Genomic DNA, 15,316 nt, shown 5'->3' with positions numbered 1-15,316 from the left:
CAAACCTTAGTAGGCCCGAGAACCAGGAACAGGTCTTGCAATGGCTGTCAGAGAACGCTTACAGCACATTGTCCAGCAGCCAGTCAGACTCTGCCTCCTCTCCTCCTATTACCCAACAGTCTTGTCTTCCTTCCTCCCAAAATTCCGAAGCTTTACAGAACAATAACCCAAACTGTCCCTGCTCCCCAGAGCTGTTCTCCGCTCCTTTCATTGTCCCTCAACCTGCCTCTCCACGTCACGATTCCACGAACCTAACAGAGGAGCATCTGTATCCAGATGCTCAAACACTAGAGTCTCCTCCATCTCCGTTCGATTTGGTGGTGGATGACCAGCAACCCACCCTCATCGACGATGATGTGACGCAGTTGCCGTCAGGGCATCCAGTTGACCGGCGCATTGTGCGGGAGGAGGAGATGAGACAGGAGTTGGAAGAGGAAGTGGTGGATGATGAGGACACTGACCCGACCTGGACAGGGGGGATGTCAAGCGGGGAAAGTAGTGTGGATGTTGAGGCAGGTGCAGCACCAAAAAGGGTAGCTAGAGGCAGAGGCAGAGGTCAGCAGCTTAGGCGAAGCCAGGCCACACCCGGAATCTCCCAAGATGTTCCAGTTCGTACCCAGCCCCGAAAAACTCCCACCTCGAGGGCACGTTTCTCGAAGGTGTGGAGTTTTTTCAAGGAATGCGCCGAGGACAGATATAGTGTTGTCTGCACAATTTGCCTCTCGAAATTGATTAGGGGCTCTGAGAAGAGCAACCTGTCCACCACTTCAATGCGCCGTCATTTGGAATCCAAGCACTGGAATCAGTGGCAGGCAGCAACGGCAGGACAAAGGCCGACTGCCGTTCACGCCACTGCCACTGCCTCTGCCTCTGCCTCTGCCACTGCCACTGCTGACTGTGCTGGCGATGCACTCCAGAGGACGAGCCAGGACACCACTTCATCTGCCTCCGCCACTTTGTTGACTTCTACCTCATCCTCCCCTGGTCCTGTCTTATCTCCTTCTCCTGCACCATCAAAGGCACCATCAGGCGTTTCTTTACAACAACCCACCATCTCTCAGACATTGGAGCGGCGGCAGAAATACACTGCTAACCACCCACACGCGCAAGCCTTGAACGCCAACATCGCTAAACTGCTGGCCCAGGAGATGTTGGCGTTCCGGCTTGTTGAAACTCCCGCCTTCCTGGACCTGATGGCAACTGCGGCACCTCGCTATGCCGTCCCTAGCCGTCACTACTTCTCCCGGTGTGCCGTCCCCGCCTTGCACCAGCACGTGTCACTCAACATCAGGCGGGCCCTTAGTTCCGCGCTTTGCACAAAGGTCCACTTGACCACCGACGCGTGGACAAGTGCATGCGGACAGGGACGCTACATTTCACTGACGGCACACTGGGTGAATGTAGTTGAGGCTGGGACTGCTTCCCAAACTGGCCCGGTGTACCTCGTCTCCCCGCCTAACATTCCTGGCAGGGACACGAGAAGAACACCCCCCTCCTCCTCCTCCTCTACCGCCTCCTCCTCCGCCACCGCCTCCTCCTCCGCCACCGCCTCCTCCTCCGCTGTTAGATTGACCCCAGCTACGAGTTGGAAACGTTGCAGCACTGGCGTTGGTAGACGTCAGCAGGCTGTGCTGAAGCTGATCAGCTTGGGGGACAGACAGCACACTGCCTCCGAGGTGAGGGATGCCCTCCTCGATGAGACGGCAATATGGTTTGAGCCGCTGCACCTGGGCCCAGGCATGGTCGTTTGTGATAACGGCCGGAACCTGGTAGCAGCTCTGGAGCTTGCCGGACTCCAACATGTTCCATGCCTGGCCCACGTCTTCAACCTAGTGGTGCAACGTTTCCTAAAGAGCTACCCCAATGTTCCAGAGCTACTGGTGAAAGTGCGGCGCATGTGCGCCCACTTTCGCAAGTCGACAGTAGCCGCTGCTAGCTTAAAATCTCTCCAGCAACGCCTGCATGTGCCACAACACCGGCTTTTGTGCGACGTCCCCACACGCTGGAACTCAACGTTTCAGATGTTGAATAGAGTGGTTGAGCAGCAGAGACCTTTGATGGAATACCAGCTACAAAACCCTAGGGTGCCACAAAGTCAGCTGCCTCAGTTTCACATCCATGAGTGGCCATGGATGAGAGACCTTTGTGACATCCTACGGGTCTTTGAGGAGTCCACAAGGAGGGTGAGCTCTGAGGATGCGATGGTGAGCCTTACAATCCCGCTCTTGTGTGTTCTGAGAGAATCCCTGATTGACATCAGGGATAACTCAGATCACACAGAGGAGTTAGGGATAGCATCCGATCCGTCACAGCTGGAGAGTAGGTCCACACATCTGTCCGCTTCACTGCGTTTAATGGAGGAGGAGGAGGAGGAGGAGGAGGAAGAAGAGTTGTCCGATGATGTGATGGTGATACAGGAGGCTTCCGGGCAACTTCGAATCGTCCCATTGTTGCAGCGCGGATGGGTAGACATGGAGGATGAGGAGGAAATGGAGATTGAACTTTCCGGTGGGGCCAGAGGAGTCATGCCAACTAACACTGTGGCAGACATGGCTGAGTTCATGTTGGGGTGCTTTACAACCGACAAGCGTATTGTCAAAATCATGGAGGACAACCAGTACTGGATCTTTGCTATCCTTGACCCCCGGTATAAAAACAACATCTCGTCTTTTATTCCGGTAGAGGGGAGGGCCAATCGCATCAATGCTTGCCACAGGCAATTGGTGCAGAATATGATGGAGATGTTTCCAGCATGTGACGTTGGCGGCAGGGAGGGCAGTTCCTCCAGTAGGCAACCAAGTTCTCACCGGTCCACACAAACGAGGGGCACACTGTCTAAGGTCTGGGACACCTTGATGGCACCCCCTCGCCAAAGTGCCGCCACGGAGGGTCCTAGTGTCACCAGGCGTGAGAAGTATAGGCGCATGTTGCGGGAATACCTTTCCGACCACAGCCCTGTCCTCTCCGACCCCTCTGCGCCCTACACGTATTGGGTGTCGAAGTTGGACCTGTGGCTTGAACTTGCCCTATATGCCTTGGAGGTGCTGTCCTGTCCTGCCGCCAGCGTCCTATCTGAGAGGGTGTTCAGTGCAGCCGGTGGCATCATCACTGACAAGCGCACCCGTCTGTCAGCTGAGAGTGCCGACCGGCTCACTTTGATAAAAATGAACCACCACTGGGTAGAGCCGTCATTTTTGTGCCCACCTGTGTAAAGCACCCCAACATGAAACTCCATGTCTGTACTCAACCTCTCCAATTCCTCCGCATCCTCATACTCATCCACCATAAGCGTTGCACAATTCTGCTAATACTAGGCTCCCTCCACCCTGATTTCCCCCAACTCTGCTGGTTAGAGGCTCCCTCCACCATGAATTTGCCCAAACTGGGCTGTTTAGAGGCTCCCTCCACCATGAATTGGTCCAAACTGGGGTGGTTAGAGGCTCCCTCCACCATGAATTGGTCCAAACTGGGGTGGTTAGAGGCTCCCTCCACCATTAATTGGTCCAAACTGGGCTGGTTAGAGGCTCCCTCCACAATTAATTGGTCCAAACTGGGCTAATTAGAGGCTCCCTCCACCATGAATTGGTCCAAACTGGGTTTTTTAGAGGCTCCCTCCACCATTAATTGGTCCAAACTGGGCTGGTTAGAGGCTCCCTCCACAATTAATTGGTCCAAACTGGGCTAATTAGAGGCTCCCTCCACCATGAATTGGTCCAAACTGGGTTTTTTAGAGGCTCCCTCCACCATGAATTTGCCCAAACTGGGCTGTTTAGAGGCTCCCTCCACCATGAATTGGTCCAAACTGGGCTGGTTAGAGGCTCCCTCCACCATGAATTTCCCAAAACTTGGCTGTTTAGAGGCTCCCTCCACCATGAATTTGCCCAAACTGGGCTGTTTAGAGGCTCCCTCCACCATTAATTGGTCCAAACTGGGCTGGTTAGAGGCTCCCTCCACCATGAATTTGCCCAAACTGGGGTGGTTAGAGGCTCCCTCCACCATTAATTGGTCCAAACTGGGCTGGTTAGAGGCTCCCTCCACCATGAATTTCCCAAAACTTGGCTGTTTAGAGGCTCCCTCCACCATTAATTGGTCCAAACTGGGCTGGTTAGAGGCTCCCTCCACCATGAATTTGCCCAAACTGGGCTGTTTAGAGGCTCCCTCCACCATTAATTGGTCCAAACTGGGCTGGTTAGAGGCTCCCTCCACCATGAATTTGCCCAAACTGGGCTGTTTAGAGGCTCCCTCCACCATGAATTGGTCCAAACTGGGGTGGTTAGAGGCTCCCTCCACCATGAATTGGTCCAAACTGGGGTGGTTAGAGGCTCCCTCCACCATTAATTGGTCCAAACTGGGCTGGTTAGAGGCTCCCTCCACAATTAATTGGTCCAAACTGGGCTAATTAGAGGCTCCCTCCACCATGAATTGGTCCAAACTGGGTTTTTTAGAGGCTCCCTCCACCATTAATTGGTCCAAACTGGGCTGGTTAGAGGCTCCCTCCACAATTAATTGGTCCAAACTGGGCTAATTAGAGGCTCCCTCCACCATGAATTGGTCCAAACTGGGTTTTTTAGAGGCTCCCTCCACCATGAATTTGCCCAAACTGGGCTGTTTAGAGGCTCCCTCCACCATGAATTGGTCCAAACTGGGCTGGTTAGAGGCTCCCTCCACCATGAATTTCCCAAAACTTGGCTGTTTAGAGGCTCCCTCCACCATTAATTGGTCCAAACTGGGCTGGTTAGAGGCTCCCTCCACCATTAATTGGTCCAAACTGGGCTGGTTAGAGGCTCCCTCCACCATTAATTGGTCCAAACTGGGCTGGTTAGAGGCTCCCTCCACCATGAATTTCCCAAAACTTGGCTGTTTAGAGGCTCCCTCCACCATTAATTGGTCCAAACTGGGCTGGTTAGAGGCTCCCTCCACCATGAATTTGCCCAAACTGGGCTGTTTAGAGGCTCCCTCCACCATGAATTTGCCCAAACTGGGCTGTTTAGAGGCTCCCTCCACCATGAATTGGTCCAAACTGGGCTGGTTAGAGGCTCCCTCCACCATGAATTTCCCAAAACTTGGCTGTTTAGAGGCTCCCTCCACCATTAATTGGTCCAAACTGGGCTGGTTAGAGGCTCCCTCCACCATGAATTTGCCCAAACTGGGGTGGTTAGAGGCTCCCTCCACCATTAATTGGTCCAAACTGGGCTGGTTAGAGGCTCCCTCCACAATTAATTGGTCCAAACTGGGCTAATTAGAGGCTCCCTCCACCATGAATTGGTCCAAACTGGGTTTTTTAGAGGCTCCCTCCACCATGAATTTCCCAAAACTTGGCTGTTTAGAGGCTCCCTCCACCATGAATTGGTCCAAACTGGGCTGGTTAGAGGCTCCCTCCACCATGAATTTCCCAAAACTTGGCTGTTTAGAGGCTCCCTCCACCATTAATTGGTCCAAACTGGGCTGGTTAGAGGCTCCCTCCACCATTAATTGGTCCAAACTGGGCTGGTTAGAGGCTCCCTCCACCATTAATTGGTCCAAACTGGGCTGGTTAGAGGCTCCCTCCACCATGAATTTCCCAAAACTTGGCTGTTTAGAGGCTCCCTCCACCATTAATTGGTCCAAACTGGGCTGGTTAGAGGCTCCCTCCACCATGAATTTGCCCAAACTGGGCTGTTTAGAGGCTCCCTCCACCATGAATTTGCCCAAACTGGGCTGTTTAGAGGCTCCCTCCACCATGAATTGGTCCAAACTGGGCTGGTTAGAGGCTCCCTCCACCATGAATTTCCCAAAACTTGGCTGTTTAGAGGCTCCCTCCACCATTAATTGGTCCAAACTGGGCTGGTTAGAGGCTCCCTCCACCATGAATTGGTCCAAACTGGGGTGGTTAGAGGCTCCCTCCACCATTAATTGGTCCAAACTGGGCTGGTTAGAGGCTCCCTCCACAATTAATTGGTCCAAACTGGGCTAATTAGAGGCTCCCTCCACCATGAATTGGTCCAAACTGGGTTTTTTAGAGGCTCCCTCCACCATGAATTTCCCAAAACTTGGCTGTTTAGAGGCTCCCTCCACCATGAATTGGTCCAAACTGGGCTGGTTAGAGGCTCCCTCCACCATGAATTTCCCAAAACTTGGCTGTTTAGAGGCTCCCTCCACCATTAATTGGTCCAAACTGGGCTGGTTAGAGGCTCCCTCCACCATGAATTTGCCCAAACTGGGCTGTTTAGAGGCTCCCTCCACCATGAATTGGTCCAAACTGGGCTGGTTAGAGGCTCCCTCCACCATGAATTTCCCAAAACTTGGCTGTTTAGAGGCTCCCTCCACCATTAATTGGTCCAAACTGGGCTGGTTAGAGGCTCCCTCCACCATGAATTGGTCCAAACTGGGGTGGTTAGAGGCTCCCTCCACCATTAATTGGTCCAAACTGGGCTGGTTAGAGGCTCCCTCCACCATTAATTGGTCCAAACTGGGCTGGTTAGAGGCTCCCTCCACCATTAATTGGTCCAAACTGGGCTGGTTAGAGGCTCCCTCCACCATGAATTTCCCAAAACTTGGCTGTTTAGAGGCTCCCTCCACCATTAATTGGTCCAAACTGGGCTGGTTAGAGGCTCCCTCCACCATGAATTTGCCCAAACTGGGCTGTTTAGAGGCTCCCTCCACCATGAATTTGCCCAAACTGGGCTGTTTAGAGGCTCCCTCCACCATGAATTGGTCCAAACTGGGCTGGTTAGAGGCTCCCTCCACCATGAATTTCCCAAAACTTGGCTGTTTAGAGGCTCCCTCCACCATTAATTGGTCCAAACTGGGCTGGTTAGAGGCTCCCTCCACCATGAATTTGCCCAAACTGGGGTGGTTAGAGGCTCCCTCCACCATTAATTGGTCCAAACTGGGCTGGTTAGAGGCTCCCTCCACAATTAATTGGTCCAAACTGGGCTAATTAGAGGCTCCCTCCACCATGAATTGGTCCAAACTGGGTTTTTTAGAGGCTCCCTCCACCATGAATTTCCCAAAACTTGGCTGTTTAGAGGCTCCCTCCACCATGAATTGGTCCAAACTGGGCTGGTTAGAGGCTCCCTCCACCATGAATTTCCCAAAACTTGGCTGTTTAGAGGCTCCCTCCACCATTAATTGGTCCAAACTGGGCTGGTTAGAGGCTCCCTCCACCATGAATTTGCCCAAACTGGGCTGTTTAGAGGCTCCCTCCACCATGAATTGGTCCAAACTGGGCTGGTTAGAGGCTCCCTCCACCATGAATTTCCCAAAACTTGGCTGTTTAGAGGCTCCCTCCACCATTAATTGGTCCAAACTGGGCTGGTTAGAGGCTCCCTCCACCATGAATTGGTCCAAACTGGGGTGGTTAGAGGCTCCCTCCACCATTAATTGGTCCAAACTGGGCTGGTTAGAGGCTCCCTCCACAATTAATTGGTCCAAACTGGGCTAATTAGAGGCTCCCTCCACCATGAATTGGTCCAAACTGGGTTTTTTAGAGGCTCCCTCCACCATGAATTTGCCCAAACTGGGCTGTTTAGAGGCTCCCTCCACCATGAATTGGTCCAAACTGGGCTGGTTAGAGGCTCCCTCCACCATGAATTTCCCAAAACTTGGCTGTTTAGAGGCTCCCTCCACCATGAATTTCCCAAAACTTGGCTGTTTAGAGGCTCCCTCCACCATTAATTGGTCCAAACTGGGCTGGTTAGAGGCTCCCTCCACCATTAATTGGTCCAAACTGGGCTGGTTAGAGGCTCCCTCCACCATTAATTGGTCCAAACTGGGCTGGTTAGAGGCTCCCTCCACCATTAATTGGTCCAAACTGGGCTGTTTAGAGGCTCCCTCCACCATTAATTGGTCCAAACTGGGCTGGTTAGAGGCTCCCTCCACCATGAATTTGCCCAAACTGGGCTGTTTAGAGGCTCCCTCCACCATGAATTGGTCCAAACTGGGCTGGTTAGAGGCTCCCTCCACCATGAATTTCCCAAAACTTGGCTGTTTAGAGGCTCCCTCCACCATTAATTGGTCCAAACTGGGCTGGTTAGAGGCTCCCTCCACCATGAATTGGTCCAAACTGGGGTTTTTAGAGGCTCCCTCCACCATGAATTGGTCCAAACTGGGGTTTTTAGAGTCTCCCTCCACCATGAATTGGTCCAAACTGGGGTTTTTAGAGGCTCCCTCCACCATGAATTTGCCCAAACTCTGCTGGTTAGAGGCTCAATCCACCCTGATTTTCAAAACAAATGTTGGTGCCAACCTCAACTTACTACAAGGGCCAAATTCACTGCTGGTGACAAGCTCTCCTCACTGCAAGTGCCAAATACACATGTTTCAAGGTGTTTTCCTACTGTCAGAGAGGTGGTATTGAGTGTGTAAAGTGTGTAGTTGTTAGGCTGTGATGTTGGGGTAATAGAGGGTCTTTGGTGTGTTAGATGCCCCCAGACATGCTTCCCCTGCTGTCCCAGTGTCATTCCAGAGGTGTTGGCATCATTTCCTGGGGTGTCATAGTGGACTTGGTGACCCTCCAGACACGGATTTGGGTTTCCCCCTTAACGAGTATCTGTTCCCCATAGACTATAATGGGGTTCGAAACCCGTTCGAACACACGAACATTGAGCGGCTGTTCGAATCGAATTTCGAACCTCGAACATTTTAGTGTTCGCTCATCTCTACTCCACACCAGTCTCCATTCAGGTCCGACCTTAGACTCCGCCTCCTCCAGCAGAGCCAGCGCTGATTGGTCGAATTCCGTACTCTGGCCAATCAGCACTGGCTAATGCATTGTATTGGCTTGATGAAGCAGTGCTGAATGTGTGTGCTTAGCACACACATTCAGCTCTACTTCATCGGGCTAATAGAATGCATTGGCCAATCAGCGCTGGCCAATGCATTCTATTAGTGTGAACTGAGTTTGCACAGGGGTTCTAGTGCACCCTCGGCTCTGCTACATCAGATTGCTACATCTGATGTAGCAGTGCCGAGTGTGCATCAGATGTGTAGTTGAGCAAAACTGACTCAGCACTGCTAAGTCTGCATTCGCATAGGAATGCATTGGCCAGCCTTCGGCCAATCAGCGCTGGCTCTGCCGGAGGAGGCGGAGTCTAAGGTCGGACCTGAATGGAGACTGGTGTGGAGCGATCTTAGACTCCGCCTCCTCCAGCAGAGCCAGCGCTGATTGGCCGAAATCCGTACTCTGGCCAATCAGCACTGGCTAATGCATTGTATTGGCTTGATGAAGCAGTGCTGAATGTGTGTGCTTAGCACACACATTCAGCTCTACTTCATCTGGCTAATAGAATGCATTGGCCAGCGCTGATTGGCCGAATTCCGTACTCTGGCCAATCAGCACTGGCTAATGCATTGTATTGGCTTGATGAAGCAGTGCTGAATGTGTGTGCTTAGCACACACATTCAGCTCTACTTCATCGGGCTAATAGAATGCATTGGCCAATCAGCGCTGGCCAATGCATTCTATTAGCGTGAACTGAGTTTGCACAGGGGTTCTAGTGCACCCTCGGCTCTGCTACATCAGATTGCTACATCTGATGTAGCAGTGCCGAGTGTGCATCAGATGTGTAGTTGAGCAAAACTGACTCAGCACTGCTAAGTCTGCATTCGCATAGGAATGCATTGGCCAGCCTTCGGCCAATCAGCGCTGGCTCTGCCGGAGGAGGCGGAGTCTAAGGTCGGACCTGAATGGAGACTGGTGTGGAGCTATCTTAGACTCCGCCTCCTCCAGCAGAGCCAGCGCTGATTGGTCGAGTTCCGTACTCTGGCCAATCAGCACTGGCCAATGCATTTCTATGGGGAAAAGTTAGCTTGCGAAAATCGCAAACTGACAGGGATTTCCATGAAATAAAGTGACTTTTATGCCCCCAGACATGCTTCCCCTGCTGTCCCAGTGTCATTCCAGGGTGTTGGTATCATTTCCTGGGGTGTCATAGTGGACTTGGTGACCCTCCAGACACGAATTTGGGTTTCCCCCTTAACGAGTTTATGTTCCCCATAGACTATAATGGGGTTCGAAACCCATTCGAACACTCGAACAGTGAGCGGCTGTTCGAATCGAATTTCGAACCTCGAACATTTTAGTGTTCGCTCATCTCTATTTGGAACCACTATGGGTTGTATATTACAGTATGTGGGTCCACTGTGGGGAGCATACTATACTATGTGTGTGCTGCTTCACTATTTACATCATAAGCCATCTGTTTTACAGTAGCCATGCAATGTTATTACAGGCTGTAATTACATTGCACAGTCACTATTAAACAGATTAGATAAGATAATTGTTTAATATTCCCACCATGGGGAAATTTAGATATTGCAAAGGGGTTAGGGTGCCCACAGTCCCTTCTAATAGATGATGAGCAGGGGTATGGGTGTTTGACCCCAACTGATCTCTTAGACTGTGAGGACCCTGCAGATCAGCTGTTTCCCACAGCACGCAGCTCCCAGTATTGTTTACATGCTGTTACGTACTGTAGTCGTGGGTACTCTAGTTGAATTCCTTTCAAGTGTCTGAGATACCGCTACAGCACCTACTGTATAATGGTCACCATCAAGAATATGTGTTGAGAGGGGTTACGGGGCCCTGGTCTAAGTTTGCACCCGGGGCCCACAAGACTTTAGTTAAGACACTTTTTCTATGCTTCTATTAGATTCATGTGCTGCTTTCTCTGACATGGTTGTAAACCTTTAAGTTCCCAGCTTAGTGAAAGGCGGTAAAACACTGCACCACTTCGCCATTCCTTCTTCTCTCTATTCTGTAAACTGGGTACTTGTTTCTACTTGTCCTTCACTTTCTCACACTGATATGAAGGTGTAAATTGCCATTCTTGGAGAAAATTATGGTCAGAAATCTATTAAGGGATATACAGTATAACTAACAATGGGACGGGTTTATTAAGACTAGCGTACTGTATGCCAGCCTTACTAAAGGGCCGAAATAGCACAGGGAGAGATTGATGAAGAGCCGGCAGTCAGACTTCCCTGCACCAGAATGAAAAACTATGTCAATTAGGAACTGGCAAAGATTTCCACTTTATCTCATGTCAGAAAGCTCAGTGGTGAGCGAGGCGCGGGTGGGCTTTTGGCGTATATTTGGTACCAGTAAAAGACTTATGTCTCAATATCATCCCTGTATGCAGAAAACTGAGTGATTGAAGAGTTCACCCCATTGAGTGTGAATACCCACTGGCCATACAGTGCTCAGGAATAGGTTATGAAGAAACAGATGGAAACAGAATAGGACAACATTCAGGGCTTGTTTGGAGGTTATAGCTAGGGATGAGCGAGTAGTACTCGATCGAGTAGGTATTCGATCGAATACTACGGTATTCGAAATACTCGTACTCGATCGAGTACCACTCGCTATTCGAATGGAAAAGTTCGAAGCAGAACCAGCATTGATCGGCCAGATGCTATACAGTTGGCCAATCAATGCTGGTTCTTCTCCTACCTTTAGAAGTCTTCTCCGTGCAGCTTCCCCACGGCGTCTTCCGGCTCTTCATTCACTCTGCCAGGCATCGGGCCTGGGCGGAGCCGACTGCGCATGCCCGCTTGTAAAGCTCTGCCCAGGCCCGATGCCTGGCAGAGTGAATTCAGAGCCGGAAGACACCGCGGGGACGCTGCACGGAGAAGACTTCTCGGAGGATCCAGCCCGACCCTCACTCTGGACTTGGTAAGTATAATTTGATTGAACGTTGCCTACCCCTTAAACGAGCATTTTCCCCCATAGACTATAATAGGGTTCGATATTCGATTCGAGTAGTCGAATATTGAGGGGCTACTCGAAACGAATATCGAATCTCGAACATTTTACTGTTCGCTCATCTCTAGTTATAGCTAGTTTTTACTGCAGAATATCCAAGGACAGGTGAGGCGGCAGTCTTGGTGTCCTAATGTCCTCTTAGCATTGTGGAGCTGTAAGTTTTAATGTTTTTGATATTCAACATTATTCGATAAAATTCTTGCAACATAGTAAATATGATATTGATCATGGCATCTGTATTTGCAGGTTACATGTTTAGCTTGAACCTACCAGCATTGCTTGTTTCCAATATTCTGCATTACCCTCACTACTAGGGCTGCACAGCATGTGGTCTAGATATTTGGGACATGAACGTCTCTCTACAGTGAATGCTCCATTGGTATGTCAACTGTATCAGCAGCAAGCGAGGACTACAATACCAGCAATTCTTTGGAGTATAACATGGTTGGTGATAAGGAGCACACAGCATTTAAATAATAATATCTTCAGCATCTTTCTATCTTTCTATGTACTTTATGGCAATGTCCTCAAAGCCCATCAGTCACCATGAAAAAAAAAAAAAAACTATGTAAGAACTTTCTGCTACTTGTTCCGCACTAAGAATGATGTGGCGGTGTGAATGTTATATCAGTCACCGGCAGAGCACCATATACTGTACTTTTGTAGCTATCCCTGTCCTGAATAAATCACAAATGCTTTTAAACCTGAGCAATGTTGTGTTCAGATAATGTAGCTCGGGGTTATATTATCCTTTATTCATAAACCTCCGCGATATTGTGTGATGTGATAAAATAAAGAAAAAACAAGGAAATAGTAAGAGTAATGCAGAGCCGCACAGAACAAACTGTGTTTGCCATAGTAAACTTTACAAGTCAGCCCGTTAAATAAGTTTTCGACAATCGCTACTTGTTAGAAATGTCTCTTGACCATCTGCTGATCCAAGGTGCCCCTTCTCAAACCCCTAGTACGTGACCCATTTTTTGTCATGGGTTCTCACAAGATTAGAAAAAACAATACATTATAGGTGCTCCAGTGGTAGACTGTGGCCATGGCAGAGCATGAGCATGAATGGGGTTCCCTAAACTGCAATGGGGCTGTCGGGATTGACGGGACTGTAATCTCTCAAAGCCCGGAAGCCTCATAGAAAATTAATGGAGCCCCAGACACACTAGCGCTTCCTTTAAAGATGGAAGAAGCATGAGGGAATTTTATTCCCCGTTTTCCTCCTTGCTGGGGAACCTGAAGGTTGGACATCCCCAGTAGTGTCCTTATTGGGATAACCTCTTTAAGATTTTCCTTTGGTTGTTGGCAAAAGCCATGTCCTGAACATAGAGCTAGCGCTGCTTTTGGGTTTGTTGACTTCATAAGGGCATATCCATACATCTAAAGGGTGTTGTTTTGCGTGAAAGCATGTGACTTACTGCAAGTCTCGGATCTGTAGCCTATTTCTGACCCAGTAGTGAGCCAAGGATCTACACCTGGGCTGAGGCCTTCGCCGGAGCCACCCTGGACCACACATATGTCAGAAACCTGGGGCTGATATATCTGGTCTCCAGCACTCTGCCTGTCACCTTCTTACAAGAGCCATGGTAACATTTCATAAAATTGCAGTTAATGGAAAACTAAAAAAATTGTCAAAGTTGTAATGAGCAGATTTCGTCGGCGTGAAATGGCAAGCTACAATATCCACTTCACAAAGTGACTGGACTGGAGCAATATCATGTCTTATCTTTCTATCTCAATATCCATTTTGCAAATGGTAATAAATTGGAATAACTATAATACAAAAAGACATGTTATTTTATCTTTTGGAAATGATGTGAAATGTACTTTACTGTCAGAGGTAGACAACACAGTTCTATCACTGTACTACAGACAGGCAGAATACTGCATCAGCATGAGCCATTTACTATAAGCTACCCAGGTTTTCAACGTCTCTACGGGGCCCACGATCACCAATCACATTGCTGCGGACGGTCTCCTGCCGCTGTGTGGGCATGCTTTCCCAGCTCACAGAGCTGAAAGGGTCTTAGTTCAAGGCAGATTCAAGGCCAGTCAATTAATGGCTTAGAATTTATCAGATGGGTATTATTTGAGTCAGGGTTCCCCAATTTAAAAACACATATTTCTTGAGTTTTTAATAAAATCACTAAACATTCATGTATGGTTAACACATAGAGAAAAGGAAAGAGCACTCTCAGAAAATATCTCCAGATAAAAATTCTTTGGTAAAACCAGGTTAGGTTGTGCTGGTTCTCCGCTTGGGAATTCCGCTACCCATTCCGCTTTAAAAATGCAGAGAGAATAGTCCTGCAAGCAGTGCTTTTGTCTCTGCATTTTTTGTGTTTTTGGGAAGAAACCCAGCAAACACCAATATAGTTTTTCAAGTGGATTAGGTTTCCATTGTGTCCAAGCTGGCCCCCAGAAAGGAAACCTGAACACGTGTGTTAACCTAGCGTCAGTCTCTAATAATATTCAAGAAACCTCATATAAAGTGACAATTAGGTGGTACTAGAACTGCCGTCCAAGCTCTTCCCAGCATGCCCTAACACGGAAACCACACAATGGCCTATATGTAGAGTTTCAATCTCATCTTCTACTCTCACTGGAAAAGGATGGAAAGTCTATTTAATTCTAGACTAAATCTCCCCATGGTCTGCCCTATTAAATGCCGATCCACCAGCTAAAAGGACCCCAACAATAAGTGGGAAAACACTACTCATTCCCCTTCTGAAAGAGATTCAATATTATGAGAAAACCGTGAACATCCTTGAAGACAAGACAGTACAAATTAAAAGAGGACATTTCACCTTCTGGGGCACATGTGGTGTAATATACAGCTAGAAAGCCGACAGTGTGTTGAATTCAGCACACTGTCGGCTTTCCCTCTCTGTGCCCCTGGTGAAGATCTTTCAGTGCCGGTACCGTAGCTCTTCACTGTCAGAAGGGTGTTTCTGACAGTCAGTCAGGAACGCCCTTCCTCACAGTAGCGTCTACTGCACTATATTGTGAGACAAAACGTTGCTTACCGCTCAACACTATCACAGTACATCGCAATAGGTGCTACTGTGAGGAAGGGCATTCCTGACTCACTGTCCGAAATGCCCTTATGACAGTGAAGAGCTACGGTACCAACACCGATAGCTCTTCATCGGGGGCACAGAACGTGAAAGCCAAAAGCGTTGAGTTCAGCACATTGTCGACTTTCTAGCGGTATATAAAATCGTATGTGCCCGAGGAGGTTAAAGGTCCTCTTTAAGGCCCAAAGGTCTTACTGGGATAGAATATAGTGCTACCTTCTCACAACCTTTTAGTGCATTGTGTCCTCTGTATGAACACTCTATTTGCACCCGGTTAAGTTTTGTGTGTTATGACAAGATTTGTAAACTGACAATAAGTTGGTGAGAGGTTCTTTTTTATGCTATCTTACAAAATTGAGACAATCTGATATACAACTCTAATCTTTACCTTGCTATATGTTCACCCCTTCCACTCTCTATCCATCTCTTCATCCAAACCATCTCCCTTCTATATTGCCTGTTCAGTCTGTACAGGCCCTTCCATTCCTGGGTT

Source organism: Leptodactylus fuscus, chromosome 5, assembly GCF_031893055.1.
Source record: "Leptodactylus fuscus isolate aLepFus1 chromosome 5, aLepFus1.hap2, whole genome shotgun sequence".
Taxonomy (NCBI): Eukaryota; Metazoa; Chordata; class Amphibia; order Anura; family Leptodactylidae; genus Leptodactylus; species Leptodactylus fuscus.
This window is presented reverse-complemented; position numbering follows the sequence as displayed.